Source organism: Eutrigla gurnardus (assembly GCF_963514095.1).
Source record: "Eutrigla gurnardus genome assembly, chromosome: 16".
Classification (NCBI taxonomy): domain Eukaryota; kingdom Metazoa; phylum Chordata; class Actinopteri; order Perciformes; family Triglidae; genus Eutrigla; species Eutrigla gurnardus.
In genome coordinates, this window is record NC_139927.1 from 7,705,002 (window position 1) to 7,732,701 (window position 27,700).

Consider the following 27,700-nt stretch of genomic DNA (forward strand, 5'->3'; position numbering starts at 1 on the left):
CGGTACATTGTGTCTGCTTTTGCAAACAACGTGTTAAGGTAAGTCACAAACACACCCGATTGATGACTCGCAGGCAGCCCGCCCGACTTTTATTTGCAGAGAACAAGTTGTCTCAAGGACACATCATGAGAAAAAAGATTATTTTTGGATTGTCAAGATACTTCAAAGAAGAATACTGTTTGTATTCCCAGAAGTCCTCAGAGCACACCACATTATGGACCTAATGAGATGCTGACATGTTTTCATCTTCATTCCCAATTTCAGAATTATTTGATGTCCTGATTTATGTGAAACATCTTCATTTTGCCCGAGCAGTAAATAAATCTTCCTTCTTTTTTTTTCTCCCTCTTTTTTTTTTTGTGAGCTGTTGGCAAAATTTCACTGTGAAAATTGCAAGCAGACCAGTAAACACGGAGTTTGTTGTGCACAAAACACAAGTTATTTTAATCTTCATCATGTTTTAGAGATGAAGACCAGACATTGTGCCAGGCAGGAAGACATTTCTCTCAAGAGTTGATTCAAAATTGCAAACACAGACTATTAGAAGCTCTTTGCTGCAGATGACATTAAAGCTTAAAGATGCATCCCAGAATGCAGTGCTGACATATATAAGCTTTAACCACAAAGCAGGCTCTGTACTCCCCCCCTCCCCGCCCTCCAACCAGCTGAAGTGAAAGACTCGTCCCCTGGGATTGCTGGTAAATACAGACAAGTGTGTGTGTGTGTGTGTGTCTTCAGGGAGAAAGAGAGAGAGAGAAAAAACAAAAACGTGGGAGTGGGAGGGGTGAGGGGGGTGAGGGCTTGCTTGGCTCAGCACTTTTTTTCGCACACAGTCCTGACAAAGGCCTCTCTGTTCTCCTGACCAGTCACTCAGGGAGACGCCCTCATGATAGCCCGGTGCCTATCTCAAGGGTCACGCCTCGACTTCAGCAGCCGTCCTGGCTCTTTTGTTTTTGTTTACTTCTGCTTCTCTGCCTGGGAGCGCCACAAATGAACCCTTCGTTGTCTTTCTAAAGCACGAACGCTGCCAACAAGGAGAGACTCAAATGTTTGGGGGGCTGTTCTGTGCAATAATGTAATATTTTCTATATTCGGCATCAATCAGATGCACACAAGCCCTTTCTTCTGTCTGTTATGTAGTCGGGTTTTTTTACCAAAATCTCGTTCCTTTGTTCAGTTCTACTTTTTCCCTTCTGTTTTCTGCTGGACAAAATGAGTTTACAATATTCGCCTGGTTTCTGAATCCACGGATCGATCTCATGAGATGCATCACAGAGAGCGATGACATTTCAATTATCACCTTTTAAAAGCTTTATGTGCCATGGAGAGAGGTCAATAGAGGTGAGTCTTCCTGCACCGTGAGTGTCAGCAACATCCATTTATACTGTAAGAAATAATCGATCTCCAATCTCTCTCACCTGCAAAGGTGTACTCAGGTTTTCTGATGCATAAGATACTGAAATTTTCGACTCCAGAATAGCTTACGGTATAGCTTTCCAAAGTTCTGTTTTTTCACTGCAGCAAAGAAAAGCACAAAGAACAGAACATGGTTGTTTTTACTGTTGGGGGGGTTGAATAGGTGTGGCTCCATCCTCTGAGGAAATGAACTTCCCATCCACAGAGAATAGGTGCTGCTGCTCTGAAAGGGCACACATGTCAGGTGTAGCACTTTGGCGGGGTGTTTGGGTCAAAACACGCTGGTGCAGCTGCAGCCGAGGAGAGGCTCGGGGGAATAGCATGACTTCCTTCATGGCTGAGTCTCTGCTCTGTAGACCATGTTACAACAACCGGCTGACGTCCAAACTTCTACCTGTGTTTTGGAGAATTTATTTGCACTTGTAAAAACATCCTGCAGAATAGTGTCACATGTAAATAAAAATGTATTAAATGCTGCAGTCAGAAAAGTACATAAAAATGATTTAATTACTGCATGGTAGATATTTGCCTGAAGAGGATTTGGGTTTGTATACCTCCTCTTTCCCTGCTGCTTGAGAACTTATCCAATTAAAACAAATCTACAAAAACAAACAAAACAAACAAACAAATTACCCATGAGTCCCTCTCCGGTTTCTCGGAAAAGCAGCGTTTTCAGATTGGTGGCAGGGCTTCTCAGTTACCTGGCTCCACTCAGACTGAACCACGCTGCCTTCGCTTTACAACCGCAACCCGTCATATACGTACACACCGCACCACCAAATAAGGGTGGGGAGCAGCCAATCCATCTCCGTGGGTAATAAAAGTTAAATGCAGCCCCTGAGTCGAGACGTGCCTCCAGGGGGACTTGGTGCAAACGGGCGTCCACGATTGTCTCTGTCATCTGAGGCCTGTATCAGGGGAGAATAAACTACTGGGATGATAAGTGGGTATTTATATTGTGGTGACTGCTGTCTGATTCAAGACAGATGAGTGTTAAAGGGCTGCAGCAGATGGCCAAACAGTCTCCGGAGACTCAAGAACAACATCTTTTGTTGTCTCGGCCTCTCTAGTATAAAAGGAAGATACGATCACATGTAATAAGATGATAAAAAATGCTGTGCAACACAATGCCATCAGACTGTAGTCTGTACCTTACAATACATTAACGATTAACCTATAATAAATTATTAGTTATTTAACTAATTATAGTATTTTATCCAACAACTTTACTGACACAGAGATGGATAATGTGTTATTGTTCATTAGAGGGTGCATTTTTAGAACCGGTTATTTGTTAAACTTGGTGCAGGAACGTCAGTATGACAATAACAAAATAATTTGTAAAAAACAAAAACAAAAAACAAAAAAAACAAAAAATTAAAACAATCCCATTTTTGTTTTCTCTGTAAGATGTAAACTCTTCTGTGAGGCTGAACACAGCGGCTTTGTGCTAATACCAACATGTTAAAAATTACCATGCTAACCTGTCAACACGTTAACAATGACCATGCTAACATGCCAACACGTCAACAATGACCATGCTAACATGCCATCACGTTAACAATGACCATGCTAACATGTCAACACGTTAACAATGACCATGCTAACATGCCAACAAGTTAACAATGACCATGCTAACATGCCATCACGTAAAACAATGACCATGCTAACATGCCATCACGTTAACAATGACCATGCTAACATGTCAACACGTTAACAATGACCATGCTAACATGCCAACAAGTTAACAATGACCATGCTAACCTGTCAACACGTTAACAATGACCATGCTAACATGCCAACACGTCAACAATGACCATGCTAACCTGTCAACACGTTAACAATGACCATGCTAACCTGTCAACACGTTAACAATGACCATGCTAACATGCCAACACGTCAACAATGACCATGCTAACATGTCATCACGTTAACAATGACCATGCTAACATGTCAACACGTTTAGTTAACAATGACCATGCTAACATGCCAACACGTTAACCATGACCATGCTAACATGCCAACACGTTAACAATGATCATGCTAATATCATGGTTGCCAACTCTCAAGCTCCTGGCGTGACACTCACGCTTGCCGTGACAGTGTGGGATTGATCTTGGAAGCGTGAGTGTCACGCCAGGAGCGTGAGAGTTGGCAACCCTGCTAACATGCCAACACGTTGGATCTGTGGTCCTCTCTCTCTCTCTCTCTCTCTCTCTCTCGATCTCTCTCTCTCTCTCTCTCTCTCTCTCTCTCACTCTGATGTCATTTGAAAGAGACTTTTTTTTCTCCATGATGTTTAAAGCCAATCTCTCATGTGTGCCTTACCAGAAAGTTTTGTTTACGGCATTTTGGCTGAGGTCCAAACTGTGATGATCTTGTTTGTTGGCTCTGCAAACAACCACGGACACTTAGAGAAACTTGAATTCGTTGGCAGTATCAGTTTACACAGCGATATAATGACCCGGTTACACGATGCCTTGCGTGTCAGGTACATGTGTGATATGTAACTAAATGTGTGAGGACGGTGGAGGGAAAACATCCAGTCTGCAGCCTTTGGATCGTGGATCCGATGAATTTTGTGTGTGTTGTGTGTGTGTGTGTGTGTGTGTGTGTGTGTGTTCACAGTGATGAATCATATGAAAGCACCACATACTGTAGGTTTTACTGCGCTTTGAAGCCGAGCATGTAGACAGTCAGGTTATTTATAGAAAGCATGGAAATGATGAACCATGAGTATGGGATAGGAACAAAGCGACCGACTTATTGCAGGATAAACAAAAAAATGAAGAGAAAACTGATTATCTTTGTTGACTATTATTGCATGTTTCCACTCCATGTGCACTGTATGTGTGGAAGTATATGGAACAGCATATGATGCGTTATGTATGATGTTGTTTTTTCATTAATGGGGCACAGTGGCGTGTTCAGGGAGTGGCCTAGGGTGGCACGGGCCACCCCTGAAATCTGATTGGCCACCCCAAGTGCCACCCCAATATTCACGGCACTGAATGTAAACTGGAAGCTTGTTTAGAGTTGCAGTTCCTTCTCAAACCTGAGAGGCAGCAGAGATGCGCTAAAGTAGTATGTAGCCTGCAAAAAAAAAGTCCCGAAGAAGAAGAAGTTTGAGCAAACCTACACGTGAAACAAACTGTCTATGGAAGCAACACGTTTCTGGAGCGTCGTCGAGAAAGATGTGAGAAACCTACATTTCACTACACTTACTGTGCCTGTAGTTAAAAGCTGTAACGGTAATAAGCTAAACGTTTATCCTGTCTTGTTTTATTTCTTTTTATTGTAATTGGCACAAGGCTGTCATCATCTCATCTCATTAGCAAACACTGTTTTGACTGTCAACGATGCTAAAGCTAACATTTAGCTATTCTGTACTGTTACAAAAATGGTAAATTAATGCTATGCCGACACCTGGGTGTGGGTGTGCATACGTGAGTGTATATGTCTGCGCAGGCGCTCCTGCTCACACTTCATGCCACCCCTGCATATATCAGTGCCCCACTGGTGCCACCCCTATCAAAAATGTCTGGACACGCCACTGATGGGGCATCTGCTTTCTAGCCGGTCTGTAAAACACATTGAAAGTCTGTGTTACGCGCTGCAAGTGTGGATTTTGCTAGATTTGGTGCTTCAGGGAGTATCATAGGAAAGAATTAGTCTAGGCCTTGTTTAACTCATGCTTCAGGGTTGAGGTTGAATGGGATTAAGTCAGCATCAGGTCGTAGAGCCTTTAGGCGATGAGTGTGCTAGGGTTAGGGTAGGGTTAAGGTTAGGGATAGTTTAGGTTAGGTTAGGTTAGGGTTAGGTAAGGTTAGGTTAGGTTAGGTTAGGTTAGGTTAGGTTAGGTTAGGTTAGGTTAGTTTAGGTTAGGTTAGGGTAGGGTAGTTTAGGTAGGGGGTTAATTTAGGTTTGGTTAGGTTAGGTTAGGTTAGGTTAGGTTAGGTTAGGTTAGGTTAGGTTAGGATTAGGGTTAGTTTAGGTTAGGTTAGGTTAGGTTAGGTTAGGTTAGGATTAGGGTTAGTTTAGGTAAGTTGGGTTTGGTTAGGTAAGGATTAGGGTTAGTTTAGGTTAGGTTAGTTTTGGTTAGGTTCGGTTAGATTAGGTTAGGGTTCAATTCCGTCTGATTATCAGCTTTAAATGAAGGCTTGAAATAGATCCAAGACGCATTTTCATATTTCTGCATTTTTTTTAATTGATTGGCTACTTTTTCTCTCCGTATAGTTCTCCATCACTGCCACCTGGAACAGAAGAAATCTATTAATACTGTAATATGATGTGAAAGGAAAACAACTTGAGCAGTCATTATGTCTTTCCCTAAAGTACAGATCCCTTCCCTTCCAATGTTTTTGTTTCAATTACTCAGCCTGAGTAAAATTTCCTCTGAGTGCCCTGAAAAAAAAGGTCCCCCACATTAACCGTGCCCTTAAGAAGTCTATAGTAAACTTAAAAGAAAAATGAATTGGACACTCGAGCCATTTAGCCGCAATAAACGGATATGAGATGTGACTCCGGGTCTCGTGGGAATGTGCAGAACGGAGAGCTGAAGACTCTGGGAGGAGTAAATGGGGAACTCTTCTTAAGCCAAGTTATTGTGTTTAATCGCCGTTTACATAACTTGTTGAACATTGCAATGAAGTGAGGGAGAGTGATGAATGAGTACATTAATAGCAGAACGATTTCATTCATTATATATTCGTCCAACATCTTGGAAACTCAGTAGACCAGCGACATATTTCAGTCACACTGCAGAAAGCTCAACATCAGCATTGTGCTGTCCAAATGACACATATCCTCAAACTCACACAAGTCTTTAACTTTCATTGACAGAGACAATCAGAGAGAGAGTTTGAGAGTGTTTAAGAGGTTAAAGGGTCACGCATAATGTTGTGACCCCCAGCTCGCTCCCTGAACACAAGCACTTAGCTTGGATGTTTTTGCTGTCCACCAGTTGCTGCCCTGCTGCAGGAAGACCGGGTGGGGGATAGAGGCATTGTTTTGTATGTTAACACAGTCTATCCCGCTGTGGTTAAAAATAGTTCCCTGCTCTATTCTCTCGCAGCAGAGCCAGCGATGGCTCGGCCAAAAACAATATTTGGACATGGCAGCAGATGTCCCCAAACAAGCCCGGGAGGACAGGCCTGCGAGGGGAACTTTTGGCATCGCTGGACTCCAGGGAGAGGGGGGGGAGAATAAGTTGGGAGGGGGAGGGGCGGTTTATGAGGACACTTGAGGGAGAGCGTAAGTGCCTTCTTGTATCTCAACTCGAGACACTCAATGGGAGGCTCGGATTCATAGATGATGAAGAACCTGCCCCGATAGGTCACCGGGTTCGCCAACTCATTCCTGGCTGTGTGCTTCTGCACTCAGTCAGGGGACTTTATTTTGATTTGGGAGCTGAGAAAGAGGTCTCTCCCTCATTCTTTGGCTTTTGTTATTGCTTCGGTGTGTGCGGCGCGATATCTGCGCACCGAAAACAGAAAATTACAGGAAATGAGCGGCAATGTTTGTCTTTTAGACACGTTTGGATCAACGCCAGATTTCCCAGGCAATGAAGTCCTACACTGCTGCTGCTCATTCGTCTTCTTGAGAGTTTACAATGGTGTTGCTCTACCAGAATCAGAGAATAGCTTCACAGAAATATGCTCCACAAGCTTTATCCAAAAACAATGTTTGCAGACTCCACAACCTTGGGGATGTGACAAGTAAATGACTTTCATATTCGAATAACACACAATTTATATATTATTATATATTGATGTGACAGAAGGAAACTAACTTATCGTGAAATATATGTAGTATATAAATATATATGTTAAAACACAAGTTTTGCTTGGATTATTTAAGTGGTAACGTTTGAGTGAAGGCAGGGTTAAATACTGGGACTCGCATACTTGCTTCTGATTGGATTTAAGCAACAAAGGCACTTTGGTAGTGTTTCAATTATATGTGAATTAAGTAAAAATTCTGTATTATTTTACTGAGACCACAATCTTTCCCTCATCTTAACCAAGTGTTTCGAGTGCCTTAACATATCCATAAATACATGTTATTAATATTTTAGTTGGTACAAGCCGACGTCAAGCCATGACCTGCTATTATAGAGAAACAAATCAAACACAATTGCGTTCAATAATGTTTCCTCAATATGCTTTTCCTGTTGCAAATTATATTGTATTGTAATTTCTCACAGACGAGGTTGGCAGGTTTCACCAGGACTCTGAGGTGTTTATCTTGGCAGCTTTCCATTGCAGACAAAACTGTGACCTTGGATGATTAATAGTGTTGGTTACAAAAACAAACTGACGCTGCACCGATCTCATAATGACACCTTTTATCCACAGAGAACTTGAAACAAAGCAGTAATACCAATCAATCAATTTAAAATGAATAAAGGCACAGCTTTGTGTCCAACTCATCTATTAATGCCAACAGTTTTAAACTGCTTCGCAGCTTCTGCAGATGGGAGAACGTGATCTCCAGCGAAAACTCAAGTTACGCAGCCAGATAACTTCATCCACCATTTGTCACGTCTTTTCTCCTGAATTCAGGAGACACTTCAACACCCGTAAGAGCTGCGATACTGATTTTCCATCTCAATCAGCAACATCAGCCAGAGAGAAACCGACACCACCTCCAGGGACCACCGCACAATGGCCCTCACATGGGTTTTCACCCCCCCCCCTCCCCCCCCGCAGGCTGACAAACTGTGACCTGGACCTGGCACTCTGACATGGCAGCGAATCAAATCGACAAGCTCAGAGACACGAGTGCTACATGATCCTGTTTTATTCTGGCCGGCCTTTAAGGCCTCCAACACTGCTGCCAAAATGCAGAGACAACAGGGATTTTTTTTGTATTTTTCTAATTATTTCTAATGGTCGTTTGGGCAGCGACTCCTCCTGTGGCACAAAGAAAGTCTGATTATATAGAAGTCTATGAGAAAATACTACTTCTCACTTGATTGATTACCTCAGTAAACATAAACATGAGTTTATGATCTCAATCGTTTCAAGTCTTCTTCAACACAGCATGATTATGGTCATATTTAGAGTCAAATATATGCCAAAATGCAGAGACAACAGGGACTTTTGTTTTCTTTTATTAGAGCCATTACATTTTTTTCTCATGCACAGTTTCAAGGCAAATTGTTTATTCAAATAATAAACACGTTTAACAATGTTAATGATCAACCAATTAATTCCCCAGAAAGTCAAATAAGCCATTGTTGTTACAGGTGCAGCACCTTCTGGCTCTGTAACCTAACTTGCTCGTGACATTGACAAGTTGGCGGATATATTTTTGCAGTCAACACATCTAACCAGCTGAACCAGATATATATACAAGAGGGCATGTGTGAGGTTCAAAAAACTGTGAGCAATATTACACAACGCCGCTCAATTATCGTGTTGAGCAAGATCATGACGAGTGCAACAATGCAGGCTCGGTTGACTTCACGGTGGCTACATTTAATTACACGGCTCCACACAGACAACAGAAGTTGAAACACAATGTGGTCTTGTTCCACAGCTGTGTCCCGGCGCTGCCGTCGGGAGAAAGGGAGACGGAGCGGAGGGGAAGGGAAGGGAAGGAAGGAGGCAACGGAGCGGCTCTCATTGTCACCGTGCCTGGTTATTGTTCACACTCCCTCACATGTACCCCTCCGCCTCGGGCTTCTTTATCACGCTGTGGCACGCGAGCCACAGCTGAGAGATCCTTTCTCTCTCTGAGGAAAAGGCCACTTGGCTGCCGCTGGGTGAAGGTGAGGAAGGAAACAGTGACAGAATGGTCATGCGTTCAACTTCCTTAAAAATGAAAAGTGGATTAAGACACTTTAGGGGCTTTTTTTCCCCTCCTCCTCTGTTGTTGCTGTGTTACAAAGACAGATATCTTGCAATGTCATGGAGTATATTTAGCTGTGGTTAACGGTGGTAGAAAAACATATTAGCTTAGGGTGAGGAAATGTAAATTACAGTTGTCACTGCTGATGAGATCAAGTTGTTCATTTGGTGTTCAACGGTTGACAGATAAGAATGTGATTACTTGCTTTCAGGCTCGTGATCCTGTTATCTTGTAATTCTGTTAACTTGCATCTGCCTGCCTGTTCCTGGTTTTTCTCCTCGCCACATGAAACACCAACCTGCCTGCATACCTGTACCTTCACTTTAGAAGTCAAACGCTCAACTTATCCTGTCTGACTGATATGTCTGCATTTGGTTGCAATGCTTACATTTATTTTCTAATTCTTTCTAATGGCCATCAGGGGGCGACTCTGAAGTCTGATTGTATAGAAGTCTATGAGAAAATGACTCACTTTATGATCTCAATCGTTAGTTTCAAGTCTTCTTCAACACAACATGATGTTCATTTAGTAAATTATGGCTAGAGTCAAATAGGGCGGGGCTACCTCGTGATTGACAAGTCGCTACTACAGCGTTGTCCGGTCTGGGAGTTGTCCATGTTTTCATCTTACAACTTTACCCATTTCACAGTGTTTTCAATGTCATAGACTACCTGTTGGTCCAACATGAGTTCATAACGTGACACATTAGATTTATTTCAATAGTCGCTCTACGTGAGACTTTTAGAAGAGGCCACATAGCTGAGAATATACCGTTGTGAAGATCTCCACAAGTCATACAGCACATCACACAGCTCTCTGCTTTGTTTCAGAGGAGACACAGCAGTTTGGCCCGCCTCCAAAGAAAACGACATCTGGGTTTTTTTGCTCTTAATGGGCTTTGTTTAATGGTGAAAGCACTGAGTGTGATGGACTGTGTCTCCCTGAAACCCTAAATTGCCCGTCAAAGTTGAAATCAGCTATGATGCGGGTGTCGCGTTACTGAGATTTTTAGTCGTGTTGTGCAGTTACCCGTTGCGTAAGGGAGGAATAGTGGCGGAAAAAGTGGCGACAATCTAGTCATATCAAAAAATGAGCGCAGATGGCATCCCCCACTACATTACTCCACTAAATCCTTACATAGCAGTATAATAGTTAGTAGTTAATAGTTGTTTGATGCTATATTAATGCTCTGCATGTCACACAGGGAACCATTAAGATCTAAAACAAGCTGTGCTCGTTAAGATGTATGAATGACAAAGTGTCAGAGTGTAAAATGACACAACCCATTTGACCAAGTAAATATAAAAAATATTTTAAAAAACGGTAGCCCTCAGGGCCTTCAGCGTGGCTCACTTGCAAAGTAGAGAAGTCGTTACAAGCCGTTAAGAGTTTCCCAGGGTCATAAACAATGTTGTCAAAAACCGAACATCTTCCTTATAAAGTAACTTATTAAATAATCCCTATGCGACTTCTCTGACAGCTGACCAACATGGAGCTCCTCATTTGAAGGATTTAATTTCAAAATCAAATTTGAGCCAACTTTTCCCCCAGTGTGAGTAGGCCTTTTTTCTTTTTTTCTTTTAAAAACTGCACCGACTGTCACGACATTGAGTGATGGGGAGCTTGTCCATCTTGGCACAGGCTTAATTTTCGTGTGGAGAACATTAAACTTCTGGTTGCTCAGCAGTGCACAGGGAAACAGCCTTTGGCTCCACAGACACTTACAAAAGGCCAAAAGGGGAGCCGAGCAGAGCACACGCAAACATGAGTAATGACATCCAGCTGCTGGTGCGCACACACACACACACACACACACACACACACACACACACACACACACACACACACACACACACACAAGCAAGCAAGCGCACAGGAGCACAGGCACACAAACTGTTAGTGAAACGAAGCAATTCAGTAGCCTGCATATTTAAAAAAAAACATACTAGTGTCAGATATTAAAACCTAGCATTTTTCTCCCTCTTCTACATTGTGTAACATGGATTTTTTTTTTTATTTAGAAAGCTGTGGGCGATGAGATTTTTCCACGTAGAACACTACGCTAATGATCATCTCTTAATTGAAGACACACAGATATGAGACGTTATTCTTCTGTCTCAGGTTACAGTTCTATTTACACACAAGGGTTTTGAAAGAGGTGGGCCACTAAAGTATGCAAGTCAGCAAAATTACAATAGTTGCAAAGAAGCAGTGGGATTATGCCTACATGCATTTGTTAGTGGCCTTTTTTTTAATGCAAACAGGAGCATGGTGACTTATCTTGATAAGAGACCTCAGTTAAACAGTTTCTTAAATGAGCTTGGATTGTCACGCACATGGGGACTTTCCAGGCTCTTATCTAACAGGAGAGGTGACATCATTGTCCATGGAGACCATCATAAAACGGAGACGCTTACAGCATGGCAGGATATCTTAAGAGTAGCAGACCTCGTTATAAACTCGCCACAGTCTTGAAAGCTTAATATGAACCTGCTTAGTCTTTTAAAGGGTATCGGTTTTGACCAATCTGGGGGTTATTGTTTTTTTCTTTTCTGTGTTTGGGAAAGCTTTTAAAAAACACTTGTTTTTGAGTCTGAACATAAGCACAGAAATCCTGGAAATGCAGAAGCCTCAATTATTTATTTCTAATTTGATTTAAGATCATTTAAGTTACGTAAAACGTTTTCTCTGAGGCTTGTGCTCCTTTCTTTGACGGACGTTGTTCTTGTGAGAGTCTGGGGGGGGGGGGGGGGGTTAGACCCAGACTGAGAAATCACTCAATTTAGTTTGAAGTGTTGCAGGCAGGAATCTATCTTAGTGGCAAGAAAAGCCCTTGGAGAGGCCAGCAGTTCATCACAGGACACATAATATTCTCCTTGTGTATACCAGGTTGAAGCCATCATGTATCATTATTGGATGGCTCTGCTTCCTTGAAGTATTTACAGTAGTTGCAGTATAACATTATAAAACTACAGACATTACAGACCTGTGTTTTGTTTGTTTGTTGCAAACACTGTTATCAAGATGTGTTTCAATTCGAAAAAGCATTCAAACTTTTTTTTCTGCAGCTCGTATAAAAAGTCAGGTTATAATTTCAGTGTCAGCTGAGGAGAAAAAGGGGAAACACTTCTGGGTTTTTGAGGGGGGGGGGGGGGGGGGGGGCACCAGCTGTGTCTCCCTGTCCAGGCCAAAGTCTCAGCTGGGAATTTGTCTTTTTTTACAATGCTGACAGGAAACATAGAGTCGCTGTAACCTGATATCAGAGATGGAGGGAGCGAGATGGAGGGAAGGTAGAAAAACAAATCCTTTCAATGCTGCCAGTGAGAGTTAAAGAGAGAGCGCTGGATTAGTGCAGGGCGGGTGGTGGAGCATCCCTCCCCCTCCTTGACAGATAACTTGCGCAGAGAGAGAGAGAGAGAGAGAGAGAGAGAGAGAGAGAGAGAGAGAGAGAGAGAGAGAGAGAGAGAGAGAGAGAGAGAGAGAGACAAAGGAGGAGGTGCAAAAATAAGAGAAGAAACATGCCATGATGATAAAAACACACATAATAACACATTGGGGAAACCTCAAAATGAGCTGAAACTAAATAGCTCATGTGATTTCTGATAATGTCAGGAGACAATGTGGTGCCAGGATCCGCATTTTGAGAAAACAGGTTCAGTACTTGAACTCATTTTGTTGTCTAACTTAATACCATTGACTTTTAGGGGACACACAGAAGCTTAAATATTAGTAATAATGTGTCATCAGTACCTTTACGTGAAGCAGGAAGCAACCTCCAGGTCCGAAATGTGAAGCTAACGCACAAGTGCCTTAAAAATGCTTTCTCTCTAATGGCCAGCAGGGGGCAATTTCTGATAATGTCAGGAGACAATGTGGTGCCAGGATCCGCAGGGACCGCAGGGTGCCAGGGACTGGGTGCAAAAAGTAACGTTGCTAACTTGTGATCGATTGGTTAGGATTTCTTCAGGAGGTTTACAGCATTAGCTGAACTCCTCCTCTCCAAAACAAGGCGATATAAACCAGTAAAAACACTGAATGAATAAGTTTCACGTAAAAAAATCTGTGTTTTTCCAGTTCTATTTGGGATACAGGACATCAGCTGGTATAACGGCGCATCAGTTAGTGAAAGAGCCTATCGAGACGACCAGCTGTAACCCCCATGCTTGACCCCTATAACCTCTGATCCACATCCCAAACTGCAGACAAGAAAAAAATGTGCGTTGGGCTGTATGACACGAGCCCATCCCTATCACTAAGCAAGCTTGCACACACACACAACAACTAACACCAACCAAAACAAAGGGGGATATCCTGTTTTTCCAGAACCCACTCCTCCCAGAATAGCTCAGCATGGCAGGGAGGCTGTTATCGCTCTTATCACGGCCCGCATTATAATGGTCTGTGTGGCAAGGAAGCATCCCTTATTGTTTTCTCGCAGGCTTCCTTTCAGGCTCGGGGGGCTGAAGTGGCCCGAGAGGTTCACATACGGCTGCTGTCGCTCACTGTTGATCTCATCCAGCGCCCCCCCCCTCCCTTATCTCAAGTTGCCGGAGTGTGTGGAGGAGGGTGTATTGTACAAACATGCACAGACACACTTGTAGCACAATCCCACTTTTACTGATACGGTGGCATGTGTACGACAATATCTGCTAAGGTTACACAACCTAACACTTCACGACCAGCACACTCCAGTTGTGTGTCGGAGGCTGTAAGCGAATAGCACGATGATACATGAACTAACATGCCCCTTGTGCACACGCAGCGCAGGCCTCGCTAAGAATCCCACGAATCTATATGCACTGCACATTGCTATGGTTTGTGTATCATAAACACACAAACGAGACACATTTGCACATCAGTTACACCCATATCTGTGTCGCCCTCCCCCTCGAGCGTGCCACTTCTCACATCCATGCTCGCTGAGGGTTTTCGGTATGTGAAAGTATCACAGGCTCATAACAAGCAGCTTTACGCGACAGCTGCCCGCTCTCCTCATGTGCGCGCTGCCGGCGCGCCTTACTCCGTAAGTAAACCCACGCCGCAGGTATTCAAGGCATGCGATCCGGCCCAAGCGAGGGGGGTGCATTGTGCACTTGTGCAGGGGTCAAGGCAAACTTAAGCAGAGGTCAGCAATTTTCAACATGCAAGGTCAAAACTTTCAGTTGGAGGACAGGTTGGGCCGAGGGTTTGGGATGGGATGGCGTTGGATTCCTTTCCCCCCCCCTGACGGAGGAGCGTCCCTCCTCGACAGTGTGTGCTGCCAAGGTGACGATGTGTTTGAGGGCTTGTTGTTGTGTTGTAAACCTTGTGCTGGCGGGACAATAGAGGCTCTGATGTTTGCTCTATTTGGCTCATATATTATTTGTAATGTTACAAAATCTGCCCTCTGGTCTAACAGACCTGCTGATGCTAAATTGGACTGTTTCCAATGTACACAATGTCCTCTAATGTCACGTTTTAAAGAGTCAACATTTAAATGTCAAAAACACTAATGTAAAGTGAGAAAAGATAATGGAGTTATACACACAGTAACATTAATGTTCTTATTTGTATCCCTCAGAGCACAACTGAATATTCAGGCTAAACACACGAAACGCAAGCGAAACGCCTCCACATGCAGAGTCTGTCCAAATAGACTACGGACTCCAGTCCTGTCATTTTACAATGTCTACAGGAGTCAATTTGACGCCAACGCCTGTGAATGCAAACAGAGCAGATCCTCCCTGCTCACGTATGAGTCGAGGTCACCCGAGGAGCACCATCGCCACCGAATGCACGGCATAGCGAAAGACGTGCACCTGTCTCGCTAACCGTCAGGGCCAACTGTCGAGGACGGGCGGCCGTGGGAAAACTCCAGAGAGCGCCGCGCTGTGATGTTTTGTTCGTCTGCCTCAGCTGGGTGGAGAGGCGAATAGCCAGCTGAGGAACACGGGTTACATTTACAGTCTGGTGAAGCACTTGACGTGCCAAATGTGCAATAGCTGTGCTTGTCGTGTGCAAGAATGATATAATCATTATGAATGGTATTTTTTTTTTAGAAGAACTTATCAGATCAATGAAGATTTACAACTATTTAGAAAATGCTTTTTCCTGCAGAAGCTGATTATGTTTATAGGGATTATATGTTGCCCATCAAATTTGAATATTTTGTTTTCAGACACAATCCTCTGTTTATTCCTATTTAAATGCATCAGTAATCACTTTTGACCAGGTGCAGTGATTACATGATGTGTCCCAATTACCCAGGTGAAATTAATTTATACATGACCTTTGTTAATTATGGGCGACCCTGTATGAATCTTGACTGAGTGAAGAAAATGTTTGCCACTTCTCTTTTAAAGATAGGCCAATAATGCATTGGTCAATAGTGACTTGATGTTGAGTATTGTCTTGGTGATGTGGTTAGCCACCCCACGTCTCACACATCACCCACGCTGTCTCAACTCGGACCGCGCAGGAGAGACTTCTCCAAACTGAATTCGGCAGCACGGGGTCCGCCGCCCTTTTCAAGGGAGTTGTTTACATCTCAGGGCCGTGTGATTTGAGGAAGCTTTTATAACAGGCTCTCGTTAAGCAACACATGTATATCCACTGTGCAACACACTGCAAAATTAGTGGGAAAACGAAACTATTCAAGCCTCCACCCTGAGCAGATTGCTTCACTGATTACAAAGCAAACTCACTGTCTGTCAGTGAGTTTGGCAGCGTATTCATACTTCCTTAAGAAAGGCTTTTGCTGTTGCTTGAAAGCAAACTTCTCCAAATCCATAATAGTATCTGCAAAGGGAGGTAACATAATTTTCTTTTCTTTAAAAAAAAATGAACTTATAACCTCACAAACTAATATATTTAATAATATGCTCATGTCTCTTGGAAGTATTGCTCTGTTACAACTGAAGGTAATGTTTTAAAGGCTGAAAAAATGTAACCTCCAAACTTTTTAAACGCATAATATCTTACTGCAGCTGCCAAGCACACACACTTGGGAGAGTTTGACATGCTGCAAATTGGAAGTTTGCAGTTCGGTCAATTGGACATCTAGTTGTCGGTTTGTTAAATGAAAACGTAAACCTGTGACTTCGGTGTCACACTTTTTTTCACAGGTTTGTATGCTTAATTCTTATGAAAAGGGGGGTAAAATGTATTCTCTACTTTCTGTTGTGTCCGGTCTATTCACACTCACAATGAGTCAACAAGCACGTTTTGGCAGGAGAAAGGTGAGAATGTGAGTCATTTTTTTGTAACTTCAGTTTTAAATCTCAATGACATAATTAACACCAGTTCTCTCCACGGATCCAGAACCGAACAAAGGAATGAAAAGAGAGTAGAGAGAAAAAAAAAGTAATTATCACAGCCAAAGGTCATCACCCCAAAGTGGCTCTGAATTCTTTTCGACGGCCTCTCTTAATTGGTCGTGGTGCGGCGCCAAGGCTCTATGCGAGAGTGAAGTCGTGAAGCGCTGCCAGCAGAATAGCCAGGCCACAGGAGGAAGGAGTATTGTTCTTGGCATGGATTAAAGCAACCAAATCCAAGCACCCAGATGGACTCCAATGGGCTCCAGCAATAATACGCACACTGAGAGAGGATCGAGGTCACCTCAGGATACACACACAATAAATCCATTGTGGCTGGCTGTCTCTTTTCAAAGATATTTCACTGCTCGCAGATCTTATCTACCTCTGCATATTGAGCAGAACCTGGAGAACAATTAGCCTCTAATGTAAACAGAGACCAGGCCCCACCGAGCCAGCATAAGTGGATATGCTAAATGTGCAGAGCGGGGCTGATTTCTTTATACCACAAACACACAATAACCTCTGCATTTAGGAAATTGACTGCTTTCTTTTCCCGTGTAAGCATTATTGAGATTCAGTCATTGTTAGGCTCTTATCCAAAAGCTACCTCAGTGCCTCTTGCTAAAACTCATTATGTAAGTGCACCAGCACTGTTTGAACTGAAAGGTGCCTCTGCACTATTAAGCAAGTGCATAAGAGAATCTGCAAAAGCATTGTTTTAAAAGGGCTAAAATGCAGTAGGTATCATAGTTGTTATTCTCTGTAATAATTAAATAACGTGAGGCAGTTTAAAGAAGCAGGTCTGACGGTCTACAATGCAAACTATACAATTTGTAGGCCTTATTGCTTTGCAAATCGCTGTAGGCACAAAGTCAAAGACGGTTGGCAGCTCTGGAAGGTGTGTGCATGCAAGTAAGATAGTGTGCAAACAGTGTTTTCTCTTTACTCAGATGACGTGTATGTCAACACATTAGTAGACTAATGGGAAAATGATATCCCTTAATATCTACTTGTGGTACTTGTGTGTCGACAAATGCAGACAATATAGGCTTCATGCAAATATAGAAAAAAGACTGTAAAACCACAAAAGGAATGTGCAACCCACATAAACAAACACGATTATGCACATATCATCCAAAAATGTAACAACTCATGCAACCCAACCCAGGACCTGCTATAATTCAGGTAATCAACTGTGCACGAGAAAGCTATATTTAAAGCGTGAATGTGTTGTAGTGAATATTTATCCTCTGCAAGCTTTACTGGGCTCCTCTCAATGAGAGAAATGTTTTTCTCCCTCTCTCCCTCTCCATCTCTCTGTCACTCTCCTCTCCCTCTATCTCCAGGTTTTTCTCTCAGGAAAACAAAAAAAAAAAAAAAACCCCGCAGCAGCCATAGCGACAGAGAGCAAAGGAAGACCTGGCCCGGGCCTGTCACCTTTGGAGCGCCCTGATTGGTCGAGGCCTGCTGTGTGAGCTTTGTTGCCGTGTGGACGGCGAGGCAGGCAGTTCTCTGAGCGTTGCTGTGGACGCAGAGCTATCTCAGCAGTCCTGTCAGGGCGGATTTACACCGTAGGCTCAAAGCAGATTTTTTTCACTCCCGTGACACATTTTGCGGTTGAATAGAAGAAACCCTCAGTATGACAGTTCATGTTAGCTATAGGGAAAAGATCCACTGACTTGTGACTGTTTTGTGACATCGGAAATATGAGACACCCTCTATTTTTATTCAGAAGAAAAACAATCTAATGACCAGCTTTCTTGTGACACAAGTGAAATAGTCTTTAGCATGCAGTTTATGCAATGTAGTCATTAAAATCACACATACTGTGAAAATCTAAGTTAAGCTTTTAAGGAGAAATATATACAAATTTCAGAGCATTAGTGTAGCAGGAAACAACTCTACATTAAGATTTAGTGGAGAAATGTCCACCAGAGCAGGAAATTAAGCTAGCTAGCCCTCTGTGTGTGTTGTGATCCGGCGCTCACACCGCCGCTTTATTACCGCTGTTACAGCCGATAGCATGGCGCCCACCAGTGGCGCAAAACGTGGATGCACTATATGCGACGCATAAAGGAGCCGCACCATGTTATGTACCTTTAAAGTCCCTCTGCGTGAACAAAGTTGCGTTTAAGTTGATTCCAGTAGTTTGTACACTGACCTCTTAAAGTTTTTTATTTCGTTTTTTTTTTTATTTCGTTTTTTTTAGTAATTCAGCCTGGGTCCTCAATTGGAAAAACATTCAACCCTTTCACAGAGGTTTTTACATGAAGAAGGTGTTTTTTTAAATTCCCATCCATCCATGTTTCACCTGTGTATCCTGTTGAGGGTCAAAGAGGGTGTCGGTGCTGATTCATCAGTTTATCACATTGTGCTTTTATTCTTCCACTAAAGTTCAGGTAGGAAGCGACGCAGATGTGAATCTGCTTTCTGTGCCATTGTTAATCATTGCACCCTCGTTTGTTATCGCCCTGTGGCAAGTGTTGATAGATGAGGTTAAAATACAGTGAATAACTACTGACAGTTGTTTCCTCCATGGGAAGGAGACGTACAATGAGTTCTCTGATTCTATTGTTGCCAGACTGGGTCCAGATTGTGGGAGATGACTTCCTATGACTCCTCTGACTCAGATCTGTCTGCACCCTGGATCGACAGTATGTTGATCGAGATACCACATGCCTGTCAAGAGTGTGGATAAAGTGGGAGGACAAATCTGTTTTCAAATACTTTATGGCTGTCTGATAAAGTTTTTTGTCTTAAAATTGAACAAATGAAACTGATCTTAGTCAGTCATAATAATTCTACCATGTCCATTGCAGGGTCATGTCAAAGTAAATTATATCGCCAGGAGGGTTATGCATAAAGTGATCAGAGGTCCGAAAATCCCTCCGGTGGGTCTTAAAATAAATAACGAACAGTCCCTTACTCATCGTATGATCAATGCATTAGTCATTGTGAGTTTGGGTCCAAACGCACAGACATGTGTCATGAAGCTGAAGAGTATGTGGTCTATAATTACCTGCTAATGTGTCATTAGCATTAGCCGGAGCTGTGACCCCTGATGGCCATGGAATCTCCCAGAGAACAGCCCAGGGTGTTTTCACACTGCATTTAAGATGAACTTTTCGCATCAACGGCACAGAGGAAAATGGCCACATGTATGAGCATACGCTAGCAAACATAGACATACAAGACACAAAAGAGTAAGACTCATGTGTACACACAAAAACTGTTGTGACTAATGAAAAAACACGATTTTCTGGACCACAACCTAAAAAACTTAAAACACGCATTAACAAGACGCTAACACCTGAGCGGAATGGCTCGTTAGCAGCTAAATGCTCGCCGGCTAGTTGCTAACTATCTCTGTCTGCTAAAAGGTAGCGTACAACTGGCTTTAGGCATTTTTTTCTATGACAAAGAGAAAAAAGAAGCTGCCTGCTGGTCAGAAATTGCCGCTATGAGAGCGGAAACAGTAACGGGCTGATTATGCTTCCGCGTAGTGATAACGCAACGGCAACGCAACGGCCACACAGTTGCTTGGAGACCGTGATGGTTCTGCGTTGGGTTTACGTGTCGAAATGCAATTCAATGCCACACCGGTAAAGGGCGCTATGTTTTTTGTAAAGACTGACCGACCGACCGAGACTCTTGACGTATATCGTCGTAGCCTCGTTATAGCGTATTTGTTTACTTTCCGGCTTTAAACGTCCACATTTTTTCAGAACTTGGTGTTTTATTTCTTTGTGCAAAAGCGAGAATGTGCAAACAATAAAACGAGGTGAAAACAATAAAAGTAGCCTTTTAAAAGTTGAAATGGCGGTGTTTATGAGTGGAAACCGGATAGCGGTCTCCAGCGGATGTAGTTAGCGGACCAATCACAGCCAAAGCCGCTGCGTCGCCTCGACGCGCGTCTAGGATTTTTGGGAGGTACACGTCAGGCCCTTGCGTTGGACGTAAGGGGGGTCCGCAAGGACGTAAGGGGTCCGCAAGCCCCCTTGCGTTGTGTCGACGCGGAAGCATAACTCAGCCTTAAGTCATGGGCTGGACAGCTTAAAATGAACTGAAACTCTTGTTAAGTCATGGGGTGCTGCACTGTTTGGCTAGCTAGCTAAGGTTGCTAGGTTACGTTAGCTTGTGACAGACCTGCTGTTTTCCTGTAGTGAATTCATATTTTAACCAAAAGATGTCGCCATGATGTGCCCCATAGTAAAAAATATCTTAAAAATCTATTTTCTTTTTTCAAAAAAAGATTAATATAATAATGGACTTTTAAAGGCCTTGTTATATTTCTTCAGCCAGAGCAAGTAGGCTACTCCGCCCTGATTCATGTACCGATCATATGTGACAAGGAATGAGGGAATTACCCGCTGAAGACCTTTAAAATTGATTAAGCTGAAGAAGATTCCTGGAACCGTCGGGGGGGGGGGGGGGGGGGATTTCTTTCATGATACCAGACAGACCAGGACAAAGACATGTGGGTCTTGTTGTTTAGAAGTGACCTGGGTTAACAATTTCACGGAATAAAACTTTCCATCAAAATGAGAAGGGATCCAGGTTCAAAGAGCTGATAATGGCTGTAACTGTCCCGTAATTTCTGCTGTTCATAGTGATCATTTCATCATTTAATGTTAAAATAATTCATCAGGAAATTTTGAAAATTTAATAAGAAATCCAAAACGGCAAGTTATTAAATCAGCTATCCCCATTTTTTTATATGCAACAATGCATCGTGTGGTAAAAGAAAAACTTCTTTGTCATCAGACTCTGTTCCTCATCATTTAGCACCCGTAATCTCCCAAGGCTTGTCTAACCCTCTGAGATAAGTCCAGCTCCTCAGTGTTAGCCTCCCTTCTGCCAGCCGTCAGGTGTAGTGTGTCCGACAGCTTTATTCATGCAGTAACGCCAGTGGTGAAGTTCACGCAAAGGTAATTAATCTGGAAACCTAAGGCTGCTCCCCATTCATAGCGCACTAGATAGATAATTATAGCTACAGGCCTTTGGGGGTAGAAGGGCAATGAAAGTGCTGAAAGACAGACTTAAATGAGAAACTGAAAAGTTATATCTGAAGGTTTTTTTTCTGTTGTTGTTTGACCCTCAGGGGTTTCATTTACTTTTTTAACCACTTTTCCCATTTTGTGGAAAAGGGAATTATACCATGAGGGCCGAAATGTAACAAGAAAGCATGAAATGAAGGTTTTGAATTGTGATTTTTTTTCAAAACAACATAGCATCTTTTTCAAAATCATTACAAAGAAGTGATTCGCCACTTCCCTGCTCTTATATATTTACGAACAGAGAGGCATAGCAGGAGGTTAATGGTGGTGCAGGTGTGGAGCTGGGAAAATAATGATGCTGACAGATGAGTTGAGAGGACAAGGTCAAAGTTCAAAACCTGGAGGCAATGACCTCAAAATTACCATTTTGAGAAACTTGTTGTTTGGACAGTCGAGGACATCTGTGGGATTCCAGATCAGCTTAAATCCATCTGCCAGACATTAGACAGTGAAAAGTCCATAACTCTTTGGCTGAAATTGCTGTCTTGTCATCGCAACCATTTCTCCAACCAAAGAAAGAACAAAGGGAGGTGAAAGAATACTAGTAGTGACTCCTTCTTACTCGGAAACGTTTTCTCAGAGTCACTTACAGTGGGGAAACTTCACACCCATGACCTATCCAAATTAATATTTCCTGTTGCAGGGAAAAGTCTTTCGTGTGCGAGCTGACATGGAATTAAAACACTGATTAGTCAGAGAGAATCGTCACTATCACAACAGGACATCCTGCACAAACTGCCATCAACAATGCAATGTTGTTATTATCTCACCAAGATTTAATAAGCAGCCAAACTACGCCTTACACTACACATTAGTACACTACACATTGTACAACTGATGAAGTGCAGATGTATTTGATTGCAAGTGTCGCCTGGAAGATGATGCGGCATCGCTATGGTGACCAGCTAGGAATCCCACCGAGAGGGAGTGGTTATTACCTGCGGTGAAAAAGAAATGAAAAAGAGAAAATGGCATGCTACTAAATGTGAATTAAGTCGGCCGAACCATGCGGTGGAAGTTAATGATCCAAGTGACATAAATTACAGAAAGTGCTAAACATGCCCGAAGTTACTTAACGCAGTGATTGAAAAACTAATTCTAATCAAGGGCCATGATGAACTTTGATGACAGCCAGAAATCATCAGACCCCTTTACCACAAACTGGAAAATAATCATCTATGTCGCAGCTTAGTAAAGTCTTCTAATATATTCAAAAGCAAGATGTTCATTATTATTATGAGATTTTCATTGAATATCGCATCTCAACATTCACAGAGGAGATTCTTTTTTTTTTTTAATTTTCTTTTTTTTTATCAACATCAGTTCTAATCTAGCTCCGCAGGGAATCTTATTGTGAAACTTCCCCCTCCTTTGGTCCTCTGATGAAAAGCAGGGCTCGGCATCCTGCTAATAATCTAATTAAAGCCAAACAGCCACACAGCTTGCTCCATCACATAATCACACCGCATCCACTACAGTGGCTCTCCGCTATTCTGTTATTAGTTAAAATAGCCTGAACATGATGTGCTTTAGAAGGTGTGTGTGTGTGTGTGTGTGTGTGTGTGTGTGTGTGTGTGTGTGTGTGTGTGTGTGTGTGTGTGAGTGTGTGTGTGTGTGTGGGGGGGGGGGGGGGGGGGGGGGGGCTTTGTTCAAGAAGGTCAAAGAACACCTTTGGCTTAATGTTTACTGAAATTTAACAGTTAGTTAAAAGTAATCTTGACAGACTTGATGATTTATTGGAATATATCTTCTCAAGTATCATTTGAGACTTTTTTTGTTTTATTTCATGAAAAATATTAGGAACCACAGGACTGAATGTCAGGCCCTTGGGCTGATTAAAGTGTTAATCCACCCTTTTTTAAATAAAAAAAATCAGGGGGTTGAACTTTGTTGCAAACAAAAGAGACTCCATTATGTTGCATGTTCAACTGAATACACTTGTTGAAGCCAACCACCTGCAAATGCAATCGGCGGACTCTGTCGTGTGACTCAGTGAGGCGTGCCAAGGCAGGCTTCAGCTGAGAAGCGTTTTAATGAGCTGTAAACTAAACCGAAATCATTGCCATTGATTCAACATGTCCTCACTAGATGCTCCAAGTAACCGTGCACAGGCCAGGCTTGTAGTGGCGAGGCCGGGGGATAAGCTGGTGGAAAGTCAACACGTTTAATGCTGTAACAGGGGGATTGCATGTTGGGGACATATGAGGGTCACAAAGTCTGTAAATTAACACCATGCAGAGACCCAAATGTCCAGTGTGTGTTCTCCTCAGGCCGTGGCCGGCTAGTCCGCTCACGCTGCCCGTCAATCCTCTGCTAATCACATCTGCTGCCAATCATTCAATCAAGACCAGCCTGCTGCCACGGTACTTAAGCACCGGCTCCAGCATCGTCCATTTGACCACATGGTAACAACTGAGCTACCTGCACTTTTGTAGCATGCTTGTGATTTAAAAAAAAAAAACATCTTTAACACAGCGTTGCTCCAGCTGCATCCTGAGCAGTTTTGTTTGTGTTTAGTTTGTCTGGATCTGGATCCCTTACCTGCCTATCTGCTCTCAACATGTTCACTTGCATTTTGTTGAATCACCTTGATTCTTTTGTTGCTGTTGTTGTGGTACGGCTTCCTGTTGAACTTTGTGATCATGTGTATTTAAATTACATATGTTTTTTTGTACTTTAAACATAACAGACACGACCTGACTTCTTCTTCACTGGACTTGACATGGGTTGAAACTGACCACTAAATGAATATTTGTCAGTGGTATCCATAATGTTTGCTTTCTGTTTGCTCCCAGACACTTTTTCTGAGGTGTTCTTTTCTGTTAAATGTACTTTTTTTTATTGGTTATTCGCACGCTTCCTCTGCAAATAGGCATTGATCCATTACACAAAATCCCTTCAACCATGGTGTTAGACATTTTTATTGCACTTACACAAGCCAAGCAAAAAAAAAAGTGTGTGTGTGTGTGTGTGTGTGTGTGTGTGTGTGTGTGTGTGTGTGTGTGTGTGTGTGTGTGTGTGTGTGTGTGTGTGTGTGTGTGTGTGTAAGAGTACATTTGCTACTTGATAGCTAAAAAACCTGCTCTGTAAACGTCTTTACACTAAGCTAACTGGCTGTTGCTTTCAGCTTCATATTAACCATAAAAACGAGTGTTATCAATCTTCTAATAAGCCAAGGCCAATATACCTCTTCTCAAAAATGTTGAATTACTCCTCTTGAATGTGTTCTCAAGAATCTGTCACATAATACTGTTTTGACTTATGTCCTCATATGATCCAGAATATTCCCTCATTCACCTCCAATCTTTTTTTTTTTAATAGTGGATTTGCTGTGAAGCTCATCTCCAAGAAGCTACCGAAACATGCCCAGTCTGTGTAGGTGGTTGGTCCGCGTAAGAACATAGAAAAAAGGTTAAAACAGAAACAAAACATTCAATCCTGACAAATGGTGCCGCTCTCCTAATAGTCAATTAATGCTGATTGTAGATGCAGAGTTGTAATGGCAACCTGCATGCTGATGAGAACTCTGTAATACGGGTTCACACACACAGTTTACCCCCAAGTTCTTTTAGAGTTATGCAGACCGCTTTCCAGGTTGTATAATTCTTTTAAATACGCTGCTCGACCTTTGCCCTTGCACTCCCACACAACACAAAGATTGATATTTGGAAATGATGCCAGCTGCGTATCACTGACTCATCCAGACTCGGCGCTGCAGTGACCCACCAAGTCCTTCTGCTGAACTTCCAGCAGGTTTGGCAACGGTGATTAGAGCAGCTGTAAACCGTAATGGGCCGTGCCCTCCCCGCCAGACTAATGAGTAAAAGCTATGGCGCTCAACTGCGTGAATCAAAACTGGGTTTTAACATGTGGGCGTAGTCAAAACATGTCTTGATACAGTGAACAAAACAACGTTTTCAATTAAATAATAGATCTTACTGTTGCACACTTGGTTGCAAACAAGCACCATTACCAGCTGCATTTTTTTTTTTTGTCTTTTGCAGCAAAACCGATAATTCCACTGGAACTTTTCTGACAACACCTCTGCTTTAAGTGTTTAAATCGGAGCAGCTGCCACTGTGTGACTCTGTATGCGTTCAAGTCTTCCTCTCTCTGTGTTTGTGCAATATGAAAACATGACACCCAGCTGCAGCAGCTTCATTCATACAGGTGTCATCCTGTCCAGGAAAGCCTGTATCGGGTTTCTGGACATTGTCAGAGCAGGTGCAATGAATTAGCTTCCTGTGCACTTCTTTGTTAAAGGCTTTTTTCCTCTAAAATCTACCTTTACATCCTTTCTTTCCCCTCTTTTCAACCTCAAGGCAGGATCTTGACTTATCCAAACTGCAACACGACACTGAAAAGAGTATTACTTTCCTTTGTGGTGAGGAGAGAACAGTGTTTCTCAGAACCGTGATCGACACAGGGCATGCGGTTGCAGAATTTGCAGAAGTTTATCAGCTGATTCACAGTATCTTACTTTATGGCAGAATTTCAAAGAAAAGGGAAATAGAATCACCGACCTGTGTGAGTGGAGGGCAGCCGCATAAATAGCTGATTTGCGGTAACATAGCCTATATGTAGCCTACAGAAGTCCCACAGATGGTGACTGTAAGTCCATGCAAATGAAGCATGTGTCACCTGGAATATCAGTACAGAGGAAACTCCCTTATATTACAAAAAAAAAAAAAAAAAAAATGGCGGGACGTAACGGACCAAGAAGTCATAAATCCACTGTTATGTAAAACAACAATGGCGGCTCCCGACGAGGTTAGCTAAGATGCTGCAATAGCATCGGTTAGATCAGAACTGGAGAGTATTTCTACTGAAAATCTTTCTTGTGAAAATGCCCCTTTTTTTTTCAAATGACAGATTCTCAGAAGGTTCTGTGGAACAAACCATCTGGCAGCTCAGTTTAAGCAATTCTGAAGGCACATTTTAAAGGAAGTATAGTTAAACATTTGAGGAAATACACTTTGTTTTCTTTCCATAAGAAGATTGGTAAAATATGGTTAGCCTAGCTTAGCATAAAGACTAGAAGTGGCAGGAAACAAAGTTTAAAAATATACACCTATACCAACACCTCTTAACCTCACTCATTAACATACTGTGACCTGTTATGTGTGTATTTACTGGAAGTCATTGAGATGATCCAGCTGTCAAGCACTTATACAAGCAAGAAATAGTAAATAGATATAGTATTTTTACAGTACAGCACGCACCTGCAGTATGCTGCACCAACACAGCAATATTGAAAAAGACAGCGTGCCTTTTTGGATGATAAAAATCTGCCGTGCATGCCTCAGCACACGTAGCAGGGCAGACTGGATGCGTGTGATAGTACAGTACAAGGGCTGTTCTGGCTCCGCTGATGGATGTTGTTGCAATACTATTGTTACAGGGGTCACTGCAGAGGTTCTGCCTCTGCCTTGATCCAATTATGCCCTCGAGAAATGAACACCAATGAGATGAAGCACCTCTCTGCCCTGAGTGGAGTTTGTTTCTGCCAGACTCCTGGGTTTTCTGTCGGAACCATTCAAGGTTCTCTTTCATTCCCAGTGAAGACGGTTAGAAAAGAAACTGCTCATGCTTTCCCTTGAGATAAATGGAAGCTACAGCAAATTATGAGTATTATGACCAATTATCTAAGTGATCATTCGCTGTGGATTTATAAGAATGCCCTGAAGTTTTTTTGGCCTCACGCTGATAGTGGGAACAATAAACAGTTCTGTAAGCATGAACTGTTCTGTCATTCTGAAGGAAATAGATGCTGTGTTCATAGTTTCACTAAAGCAAGACTGTGACATGTGCCGTGGTAATCGTTGTTCTATTCAAATGGTACATTCTCATACAGATGTAAACCTCAACTGTAGCACAAGTGCACTTCACCACATACATTTAAAGAAAAAAAAAACATTATGTGAATGGTGCTTATTATGGTGATAGAAATATATACAGTATGCATCAACAGGAGTGTGAGTGTCAGTTATTTTATAACGTGGTTGTGAAAGAAAAAAAAAGACAAAGTTGATTTTTTTAATCTTCAGCTTTGCTTACAGTGTGAACAAAGCAGAGAG